Source organism: Balaenoptera borealis (genome assembly GCF_965194805.1).
Source record: "Balaenoptera borealis genome assembly, chromosome: 8".
NCBI lineage: Eukaryota > Metazoa > Chordata > Mammalia > Artiodactyla > Balaenopteridae > Balaenoptera > Balaenoptera borealis.
In genome coordinates this window covers 47,177,889-47,190,255 of record NC_138865.1, presented here as the reverse complement: position 1 = coordinate 47,190,255, position 12,367 = coordinate 47,177,889, and positions in this window count along the sequence as shown.

Below are 12,367 nucleotides of genomic sequence, written 5' to 3'. Positions count from 1 at the left end.
CCAAATAAGGATTTTTTTGAAGATTAAATGAGCTAGTCCATTTTCTCTGGCACATGGTAAGTACTCAATAAAAGGTTATCTGCCAACACTACTCCTACTACTAAATGGTTATCTCTAGTCAGTGTGCTGAACATGTTTCTAGGAAGCACGTTTTATTCGAATACCAGTACATTTGAGAAGAATAGTATGGTGGGAGCAGGACTTCAGACACAAGTGTGGTGTGAAGTTTGCCCCAGGTGATTTAGATAAAATGCCTCTGGTCTTCCCCAGCCCACTTGACTACCACTGACTTGAGGTGTTGCATAAAACAAAGTCACGCAGAATGTCTTATACTCCTGAGATCCAAGTGAATAGACTCTTTTCACATGTATTCAGCATCTTCATCAAAATGAAATGTTTTCAACTGGCTTTTGCCTTTTAAGAGGTATACTGAGGACAGGGTAGAGGAAACAGAGTAAACGAGGCTCTCTGGTTGTGTTAACCTTATTTTCCAAACAAATTAAGAGAAAGACAGATGCACTGACAAAGGCATATTTTATTAATTTTTAAAAATATTTATTTATTTACCTGGCTGTGTCAGGTCTTAGTTGTGGCACGCGGGATCTTTGTTGCAGCATGTGGGCTTCTCTCTAGTTGTGGTGCACAGGTTCTAGAGCACACAGGCGCCAGCAAGCTCAGGCTCAGTAGTTGCGGCATGCAGGCTCTCTAGTTGTGGTGCGTGGACTCTCTTGTGGTGTGTGGGCTCCAGAGCACACGGGCTCAGTAGTTGTAGCACACAGGCTCTCTAGTTGTGGCACATGGGCTCTTTAATTGTGGTGCACGGACTCTAGAGCATGCAGGCTCAGTAGCTGTGGCGCATGGGCTTAGTTGCCCCTCAGCATGTGGGATCTTAGTTCCCCGAGCAGGGATTGAACCCGCGTCCCCTGCATTGAAAGGTGGATTCTTAACCACTGGACCACCAGGAAGTCCCATATTTGATTAATTTTAAATGCATGCTAAAATGTGTTCATTTGAACAATTTTAAAATTAAATTAATATATTCCTTTTACTTAGGATTTTTGAAATTTAAATATATAAATAATCCTTGATAGTTATAGGAGAAAAGGCAGTGAAGATAAATAAAATAGGAAAAACCCCCACAAAGATGAGATGGAGATAAGCAGTGGAAATATTTTGTTGTAGACATGTGATGTTTTAAATAACTAGGCTATCTGTACAGTGTAAATATATGTATAAAACCAGCCAGCTATTTTATATGGTTTTTTTAGCCTGATTTTAGCACTTAACTTGGTCTTGTAAACATAAGTTATTTTTTATATATAAGTGTTATTAATGCAAAAGACTACAGTAGTCTAAGATAGTCTGAAGAATTCTGAAATGCATAGTTATTATGTGGGTGAATTTGATCATCATGTTCCAAATGATCTGCCTAATATTTTAACAGGTAACAAAACCACTAGAATTTTCACAAGATAATATGCGAAATGGTCATAATTTTGTAATGCTAAAATAATTAAAGCAGTTATAATTATTTAATGTTTCTGTTAAATGTTAATACCCTAACTCATTCACTTATTCATTTATTCTTTTATTCGGTTATTCAGTCAGTCACTTAAGTATCATTGAGGACATTATAGCCGCTAGGTCTATACTGGTTAATGAAATGGACATGGTGCATGCCCTCCCAGAGCTTAAAATCTAATTTGACAGTAGATAATAAACAAATATACAAACAAATTAATGTAAAATTGAAAATTTTGATAAGAAAAATCGTGTGTTTTGATTATAGATAATCTAGCCTAAGATTAGTGATTAGGGCAGGCTTAGACATAGTATGAAGGGTAAGAAGTACTGTACTTGTTGCTCAATATTCTAATTCTCATCAGAAACCAGTGAGGAAGGTTTTATTATATCCATTTTGCAGATAGAGAATGTGAGACTCAGAGAAGTCACAGAAACATACCAAATTATGCTACCATAAAATCTAATCGTGGTGTGGGTTTTTGTTTTTACTGCTTACCCACTAGGGCTATTCCTGTTAATTGGGGTTTGTGTAATGCCAGAGTAGCCTGGAGTGATCCCTGGAGGTTAAAGTCACCAGATGTCCATAATTAGTAGTCACAGGCTCCATTCAATCTTCATTTCCCATCTTTTATTTATTTATTTAGGAAACAACTCTGAAATGCATTTTAATGAGAGAGAGAACTAGTGGCTTTAGGACAAATTTTAGAATATTTGGAGAATGGATACATGAATGTATTTTAGCATCTTTCACAAACATGAATTTGGGCAGCTGAGATTTTGGGAAGAATAGAAGAGGGTAGTTCAAAGTCATCAGTGCTACCAAGCACCTGGGTTATGGTGACTACTGTGGAGGGCAGATCCCTGTGCTTGGACAATCAGTGGTGCAGCAGACAGAATCAAGGTCCTACAGAAAGAAAAAGAAAAAAAACAACAACTCCCCCCAAAACAGGAATCTAAGATATGCACTTGAATGGGTGCTCACATCCCATAGGTTTAGAAACCAGCCTCAGAGCACCTGAGATCAGGACTAGAATTTTCCTCAGAAAACTGTCCTTTGTCTGCTTTAACACAGAAGTTTGACTAGGTAAAGGAGTCCCAGTGTTTTGCTGTGTATCATGACATGATCATAGTGTATTTATCTTAGATAATTTCCCATACAGGTATTTTCAATTTTTCTTCCATGATTATAAACAAAAAGAAAACCCAATCAATAAGACATCTAATTGAATAGTATATCTTGTTGAACCTGGAGGAAACAGAATAATTAGCTATACAGGACTGTTGGCTGTAAACCATCTGAATGTTGGAGAATATTTTTCCACCTGGAGAGGTCTTGGAAAGGGTAGCTATGGATGACCCCAGAGGACTTTGTCCTCCTCCCTTTCTGTAGTTAGAGAGATTGAGAAGGGGCCGCTGATACTCACCTTGGCCAGAAGCCTACCCCTATGGAGAAGTCCCCTCCATAGTAGAGTGCCATCCTACTGCCATTGTGAGGAACGTACAACAATTTATTAGCCATCGGACCCACTGGATTGGTTTATATGCAACTGAGACACCTTCATCTTAACTCCGAAATGGTTAACTAAATCCGTAGGGCTTGGGGTGTGTCTTAGATACTCTGTAAACCTTCTTAATAGTCAAGGGCAGGGGGCAATGGGATTTTGACTAGAACTGGTCTTGAGAACTGAAAGACCATTTATTGGTACAGTCTGTAAGGCAATTTAAGATTAGCTGGTAGAATTCTCTGTGTCCCATTAGAGAACTTGGATGTTAAAAATAATAGCAAATTCCGTATCAGGTCACCTTTGAGTACATATTATGAAACTTCAAATACAAGTTGCTTTTCTTCCTAGTGGGAGGCTGCTGAAAATTGCTAAGGTGACTCCCATTTATAAGGAACTGATGTAAAAGATCCTGGCAGCTATTGTTCCTGGTAATCAGTTGTTTCTCTCCTATCCTGAAATTACTTTCAAGGTAGTTCATAAACAGGTTTACAGTTATTTTATGGCTTGCTGTTTAATAGTACCTCCCCAGTCTGAATTTTGCTCAAGATATTTTACCTTACCAACAGGGCTTAATTTATTGGCTCTATTAGACACGGATACCAAGTTAGAGAAAGCTTTGAAGTAGGTGTTTTTTTGTTTTTTCTTAATTGCACTAAGAAGATCCGCTGGATTTTTAAGCTCATATCTGTTACCTTGCATTTGGCAAGAACCAAGTCTATATTTTCCTTGAGAAAGAATAAAATGTGATTTAATTCCAGTACTTAACGTAGTACCTGGTATATAGTAGACACCCAATGAACATTTGTTTATTGACAATTTATTTAAAAATGTATTGGTTGCTTACTTTGACCAGACACCACGTCTTACACATAAAGTCAGTATAATCAGTGCCCCATACTTCTATAGATGAAATCTATAGGTCTACTCAAGGTCATTATTATCCGTGGAAGAAACATCTATACAAATAATGGTAGAACTAAGTGGAGTAAGGTGAATGATGGCTAAAACCAAAGTATAGTTAAAATATTCAGGAGGGAAAGATTACTTCTAAAAGTAATAATGATAAACTTCATAACGAGAATTATCTCTATGCCCCTACAAAGTATGTTGCCAAGTTTCAAGTGTAAATGACATCTGTCTCCTCACTGTGACACGTAGGCTAAAGGAAACATTTAATATTGGAGCTATCCATGTTTATTTCCTCAACATCATGAAAGTTTGAAAAGCTTTGATTTTTTTTTTTTAATTAATTAATTTATTTATTTTTGGCTGTGTTGGGTCTTAGTTTCTGTGCGAGGGCTTTCTCCAGTTGTGGCGAGCGGGGGCCACTCTTCATCGCGGTGCGCGGGCCTCTCACTATCGCGGCCTCTCTTGTTGCGGAGCACAGGCTCCAGATGCGCAGGCGCAGTAGTTGTGGCTCACGGGCCTAGTTGCTCCGTGGCATGTGGGATCTTCCCAGACCAGGGCTCGAACCCGTGTCCCCTGCATCGGCAGGCAGACTCTCAACCACTGCGCCACCAGGGAAGCCCCAGCTTTGATTTTTTTAATCACAGAGCTCTTTAGTCTTGAGTCTGAGCTTCAACAGATCTGTCCCAGATGCTCACAACAGTGGTTGTTTTCTCCACAGAATAATGTGAGTTGTTAAAAAAAAAAAAGAGGAAAGTGAGGGAAAGGGAGAGAAAACCTGCTTTGTTGTGACTTTAGGAGTTCTCTAAATCAGTGGTCCCCAACCTTTTTGGCACGAGGGACCGGTTTCGTGGAGGACAGTTTTTCCGCGGACGGGGTGGGGTGGGGGGGATGGCTCAGGCGGTAATGTGAGCGATGGGGGGCAGCAGATGAAGCTTCGCTCACTCGCCCACCACTCACCTCCTGCTGTGCGGCCCGGTTCCTAACAGGCTGTGGACCCGTAGCAGTCCATGGCCTGGGTGTTGAGGAGCCCTGCTCTAAATGGACAGCAGTGATAGAACATTATACAGAACTTGAAAAAACGATACAAATGAAGGTTATGCGAAATCAAGGTCAATGACTTCTGATCTAATGTTAAGTGAAATAAAGCCAGATTCTGAAAATATTTATGAAAAACCGTAACAACCATGGTAAACACATACAACAGAGTATGTAGTAACATACTACACAGAAATAAATTCATTAATAACAATTGCTTTAGGGTGGAGAAACAATTTTTAAAAAAATTTCAACAGTCATATTTTAACTATAAAAACATAAACGTTATTTTTTAAAGACAGAGTTGACATTTAGGAGAGACTGCCTTGCAGGGAAATGGATCCCCTTCAAGATGGCACCAAGGAGATGGGAGAAGATCTGTTTACTCAGCTTTAGACATTTTGTCATAGATGATGGAGAAATACTTTAGCTCCTAATCATGTTGCACTGTTGCTTCCATTTGATGGGTGCTTATAATACCAAAGTGTTTTCTGAGAGTGTTCTGAAACCGTTCTAGTCTTAGCGGGTTCGAGGTCTCACAGTTCAACCTGGGATCCATGGCTCATTGGAGGCAGGTTAAGGAGAGCACACAGAGCTGACTGCTCACGGAGACATCCCATTATTGACACAGAGAGAGCTCAGTCAGCACTATGACTGGCTGATGTGAATTGCAGAGAAGGTAGCTAGGAGTAAACTTCTGCAGCCAAAGTATCCACTAGCATTAGAAATCCTCAGGGACACAAGTCTGCCTAAAGTCAGTCAGTAACACTTTCCAAGTGTTAAGAAGATGCTGTGTTGGGATGTTGTATCACCTCTTTCCAGGATATGGCTGACTCTGCATTAGGATAAAACAAACACAATTCCACCTAAATTCTTTTTTTCTAATAGATCTTCCAGAAGAGCATACCAGCAGTTAAAACTTCTCACTAATAAGTCCAACTTATAACACATAGTAGATTTATAATATAGGTTATTTGTATAGTAATAATAATGATGATGATGGCCAGACTACGTTCTTAGAGAAGTGGTCTATTTATAAAACTTTCCCTTTATGCTTTCAGATCTAAATTAGCCCTTTTATGTTACATGGCACAAAACTCTAGAATCTCAACTTATTTCTTGCCAGAACAGATTCAGAATGCCCTCTTTGAGCAGAATTTCGATCTTTATTTTTGACCCCTCTGAGACACACTTATATATGGGAGTCTTAATCTTGCTGGTCCCAACAAGGCTGACTTGTACTAGGACTTCAGTACATGTTTGTTAAATGAAATAAATTAAGGCTGATCTCTTTCTTCCTGTCTCCATAGCAGCCGCGTGTTAACGCTCCTCCATTGCGGTTGTGTCTGAAGTGTCTTGGTGGCTCGACCATGGCAGGGGTGACTGTCATGCCCCTTTAGGCTCCCTTTCTCTTAGGCAAGTCAGGCTTCACTTTTTCCTTACCCTCCTCACTCTGCATTCCTGCCCCTTCTCTTTACATTGGATTCTGTTTGCTGCATGGTCTTCAGCTATGATGCTCTTGTGTGTCTCTGTGGTTCGAGTACCTACCCCCCTTCTTTCCCTGGAGGGGACTTTGGAGGAAATGTCAGCCCAGTTTCATTTCTGAAGCAACTGGCATCTCAAATTCTGCCTTAAGTCACCTTAACCCAATTTAAAGCTTTCCTCACAGCTTTTATAGATCAGCAGCATATGTATTGCCTAGCCATCAGATCTAATAAGAGCAGACAGTCTTTTCTCTCTGAAGGTTCCTGTGGAATTGTCCTGCATCCATGTGTCATCTAACACAGAACGTTTTGTCGGGTTAGGAAAGTGAAATTCAAGAGTTTAAAAATAGAGGACATCCTCAGTGGAGTTGCAGCCATGCCAGAGTTACCCTTTGTTCAAAAAGGGAATGCACAGACACTGCCTAGCTGGCTGGAGCAGCACAGGACGTGTTGTTGACTCCCTTAGAGGCGATGTCTAAGACCACTGGTCCATCTGGCACTGACACCGGAGTTTTGACCACCCATTAGCACATTTCCTGGGCTGAACATTGCCCTTTGGCTGAACCCTCTAAACACAGTCTAAAGCTGCTGTTGCTTTAGACTCGAGTGTCCTATCAGCACTTTTTGTTGTTATTGTATTGGCCTCCTTTGGTTCAGATGCCACAGTACTATCCCGATAAGAGAAAAATTAGCAAAAATAAATGAACAGGCTGGAGATAATTGTGTATAGCATAATTACCATTAGGTTAAAAATAGGTCCTGTGTTAGAAGGTTGTTTCACCTCCTGCGAGCACAGAGCTGACTCTGGATTAGGATAAAGCAAAAACAATAGCTCTTAAAATTCTGTTTTCTAATATGTCCTCTGGAAGAACATACCAGCAGTTAAAACTTCTTATTAATAAGTTCAGCTTGTAACACATAGTAGATTTATAATATAGGCTTGTTTTAATAATAATAATGATGAGGAGGATGAAGGTACTTACAAGGTTATAAGATAAGCATTTAACATATAACTCCTCCTTCAATACTCTAAAGAGGCCTATAAGGAGGGAATTATTACCCCCATTTTACAGATGACAGAACTGAAGCTTAGAGAAGTGACTTCCTTGACTTCACTCAGCTAGTCAGTGCAGGAAAACAGGTGGTCTAATTGCAGGCTCTTTGTGTATCAGTTAGTGTTTTATCAGGGAAGCAGAGTAGCTATAAGTAAAATTTATTATAGGGATTAGGTCTTTCTGAATTATGAGAGCTGGTGAAGTCTAAGGAAGCCATTGGCCCTGCATCTCTAGTGGTAGGTTTGAAGTCACTGTTGATAAGTCCTGAGAATTTGTTATAAGGGCGTAGAGGTATCTTATGGAACTATGGGCCCCAATAAGTGCCTACAATCAGCAACTGGCAAGGCATCGTGAATCGAGGTGCTGGTTCGTTCTCTGTCTGTCTGTCTCCTTCACTCTCTCGGCACAGGCTTTTGTCTCCATTTGCTTCTGAGCATTTGCTGCATCTTCTCTTTCCCAAGGTTGACTTTTGTTTTTCTCTTTTGTGCATATGGTAGAAGGCAGACACTTCTATAGCTATCAAATGTATAGATCGTACATCAGGTGATCAACAGAGAATGACTTGATGCTATGAATCCTAATACAGATTCCAGGATACAGAATCTCAGTGACCCTGCTTGGATCAAGGGTCCAATCAACTGTGACTAGGGAGGAGCAGAATGAAGACAAGGAGGGTCATGGGTGGGCAGCCTCCTCCAAAAGTATGTTATAACTGGGATGGTTCTGGCCCTATGTAAATAGTGAATTGAGGAAGTGGTAATGGAAATGGGGAGGACACACTTGCATCCACTCATTTCTGTAATTTGGGCCAGTGCAGTAGTGTTGGAGGTGGAGAGAGGTAGTCAGATTTTGGACATTTCTGAAAGTTGACAGGCTTTGCTACTTGTTTCTGGGGCTGAGTCTCCTGAAACTGATCAGACAAGGGGGTTGAAATTTTACTTTTTAAGCCAATGTATTTATTTCCAAGTGGATGTGAAAATGAAAACTACCTTGGAAGGGTTACATTCTATCTGGATTTTCATGGTTTTCAGATAACTGTAGAATTTCTATAGAGATATAACCCAACTTCCACTTCCTGAATTCGTGAAAAGAGATCGGAGATACTGAGATTACAAAATCTTTTACATTTAATTATATTTTTAACTGTAATCCCTCATCCAAATTGCATAGATCCTTTTGGAATGTGTTTAGAAAAGAGACTCATTGATCAGAACTCCACTTGACAGATTGGGTTAATCTTTAGTTTTTCAAGCGAATTAGGATTAAGCTGAATTATTCTCACTGTACTTTTAAATAACTACTCTCCCTCCCAAAAAGAACATGCATTTAAGTTGACAATTTCTTGGTTCTGATTCTGCAGATGTCTCTAGTTTGAACATACGGTGATTGTACTTACCACCTGTGCTGAAATTCTTGCAAACACTGGGGATTTGAGACCAAATGTCAGCTCCAAGTTTGATATTTATTGGCTTCAGTAACTCTTTCCTCATAACCTTCACTCAACCTTTAAATACTTTGAGATTATTATATTTGTTGGAGTGTTAGTAAAAAAGTCATTACACTGTTGTGGAGAATGATATTTGGGTAACTGTGATGACTTGTTTCAATTCTAGAATATTATACTTTTGTCATTTTGGGGATTTCTAAGCCACTAACTCCTCTCCTTAATATATTGTAATAAATATATTTTTGTATTTTGTTATTTTCATTTTTTTAAAATAATTTCATCATCTTAAGTGAGTTTAAAGTCAGTTACAAAAGGAAAAAGAGTAAAAGACTCTCCTTAGGCTCCAACGCATTTAACTTTCAGTACTGAAATACTTTTATGCTGTTCTTATTTTATTGCACCTATTAATATTTATGTATAGTTAAATTCCCTTATAATATTTTCCAAGAGACCAATCTTTAATATTATAGGCAGAACAATGTGAAATGTATAATACAGTGAATACTGAGACAATTTACAATAGTTAACCTGTACGTAAGACACTTCTTAGCATAATACATCAGAAAAAATATATATCTTGTCTTATTTCACAGACTGGAAATGGTCACTATAGCGAAGCAGGTTTGAAAAGAAATGGTAACAAGCTTTATAGGAAAGGGTGGAATAGAATGAATAGAATAATCAAGGGCTGAGGGGGACTACATTGACTTGATGTTTATGGATTTATTTTGGTCAGATGTTAAAAATTTTTATATCTGATCAAATGGGTACATGCGGATACATTTCAATTAGGTGATTTTTTTGTTCCTCTTTCATAAATGTTGAACATGAGTCGTAGACATACTAAGCAGCCTGTCCAAAGTCGTTTAGCAGTGAACCACTAAAGGAACTAACGTAAAGAACAAAGCATTACATCTTAATCCTCAGCTTTGCCATTACGTACTTGTCCCACTACAGGCAAATGACTTGTACAAACTTGGCCCATACTAGGTACTAAGTAAACACTTGTTGATTGACTAAAACACCAAGCCTCAGTTTTCTCATCTTTAAAGTGGGAATAATAAATTCTACCCATATAATGGAGAAAAATTATGATTTACATGAAGATCCCTGAAAAAGTTTATTGAGAAGGCAAACAAGAGCTCACTTGCCATATTATTTTAAACCAGAATGTAAAGCCATAGGAGACGTGTCTCCTTGTGATTAGTCAGCATGTGGTTGTAAAAGGAGAATATTGAAAACATCATAAAAATTATGTAGAAGGAAGAGAGGCCATGCAGACAAAGTTAACCTTGGGCAGAACAGAGGGTGACAGGAGCTAAGGATGGCAAAATGCAAGGGCACTGCCCTTTCTCTGCACCGGGAATCGGGGGATAACGTTGCCCCTTTGCTTCTGAGTTCTCTGGTGCTCTGCTTCTGTTTCTGCTTTTAACCTGCACTTTTTTTTTTTTTTTTTTTCCTAAAGCATGCCATCATGTCATCCCAGTGAGGTTGCGGGTTCACTGGTCGGTTAGACTGCTGCCTTCATATCTCATCGCCAGCATATGGTCTATGGGGAATAACCCTTCTATTATTTGCACAGCTGTTCAGTAATATTATTTTAAGACATTACATGCACAATTATGTTCAATTATATAAAATGAATCTATTTTACCTAATGCTTATTCTCTAGGGTTTGTTCATCTTTAGTTACAGGAAGTTTAGCATGGAACAGCAGATGGTACAACACAATGTTTGTCAGCTAATAAATTTAAATGTCACGGCATGCTACATTTTTTAGCATATATCTCTATATATCTCAGTCAAATGCCTCAGCTTGCTTTTAAACAACTGTACCGAACTTCATGCATTTATGTCATTCTTTGGTGTGATAATGTGATTTTGGGGTAGGAGGGAGAGTGGCAAGAAGCCAAAACATTTTCTCCTTTGTACTTTGGCTTGTCCCTCTTCCTCAAGGACTCCACCTGTCAGAGGCACCTCTGTGACATCGCTCTGTCCTTTCTCTAATAGCCTTTTCCAGTCCCTCACTTGCCCGATGATCGTGACACTGCCATCACATCTATCCCTCAATGCAGTTTCCCTGCCCTGGCTAGGCTGGCTGTGTGCTCTGCTTGCAGTGATTCCAGCAAACCCTTTAGTGTTGCCCTGTAGCATGGCATATTTACTCTACACCTTGTCACTTTTGAAATCTTTCTGTTCTACTAGCTCACGTGTTGGCTGGGGAGACAGGTGTTTGTATCTGACATGCAGACCATGGCACAGTTATAGATGGTCTCTCTCTCACTGAGAAGGCAGAACGCCTCTCCTCCAGTCCTTCCCTCCTGCCTTCTGCCCTGAATGGAAGCCCGCTTTTCTGGGAACTTGGTATTCTTATGCCTTTAAGGGCATCTGTTCTGAAACTGGCCAATGGGATTGTTAACCAACATTTCAGAAACGGACAACTGATTGAAATAAAAAAAGGGGGTTATTTGCGGTTTGTTAGGACTGCAACCCGGGAGACACAGATTCAAGAGCACTTGAATTGTGTTCCACTGCGCTACAAAATGGGAGAGGCTTACAAAGGCAAAAAACTGCAAGGTTACAGTTAGTTGCATGAATTTTTTTATCAAGAATTATAATTGGGGCTGGCAAGAAGTAAGGGTGCTTATTAAGTAAGGATTGGTGGGGGTCTGAACAAGGGGAGACCTTGAGACCATAAGGTTGCTGCTGGCGGATGTTGTTCTGAATACTGCCAATGGTGTGCTTGGGTCTGGTATAGCTCAAAGAAATTTCAGGTTTTCAGTAGTACAGGGATATGTCTGGGACCAGATCCTCAATGGCTGCCTGATTCCATTTGTGTATACCTGAACTGTGGTTACTCCGCTATAATTTCAATTTGTCATCAGGACTCGGACTTCATTTCTTTGAGACTAAAGGTTCACCTTCTACCTGGATCTGAAAACTCCTGTGAGAGCATCATGCTTTTGAAATCATCCTGCTTTCTGCCTTCGGATTTGGCAAATTCCTGTACATGTCCGACTACATGGGCTGCAAACTTTCTGAGCTTACATTGCCTTGGAAGTGCACCAGAGGACGCCTGATGCCAGTGCACCAGGGTTTGCACTGTAGACAGTAATGACATACCTGAACCCCAGGCTGTGCTAGGTGGTCTGCCTGCCTTGAAAGTCTATCTCCGTTCCCTTTCCATCTCTAAGACCTTCCACCGAGCAACTGCATGGTGAGATCCACTTTATATGAAGAAGTTCATCCCATCCCCCCTCTTCTTTTTATCTACATCACCTGTTCTGATTTATGGATTATAAATCAACTGAGTTTCATTGGCGACTGGGGGTGGGGAGGTGAAGGGCAGGACAATGAAATGATTAAGAGCCCAGACCATGGGGGTCGAGGTCTGTGTTTGAAACCTAA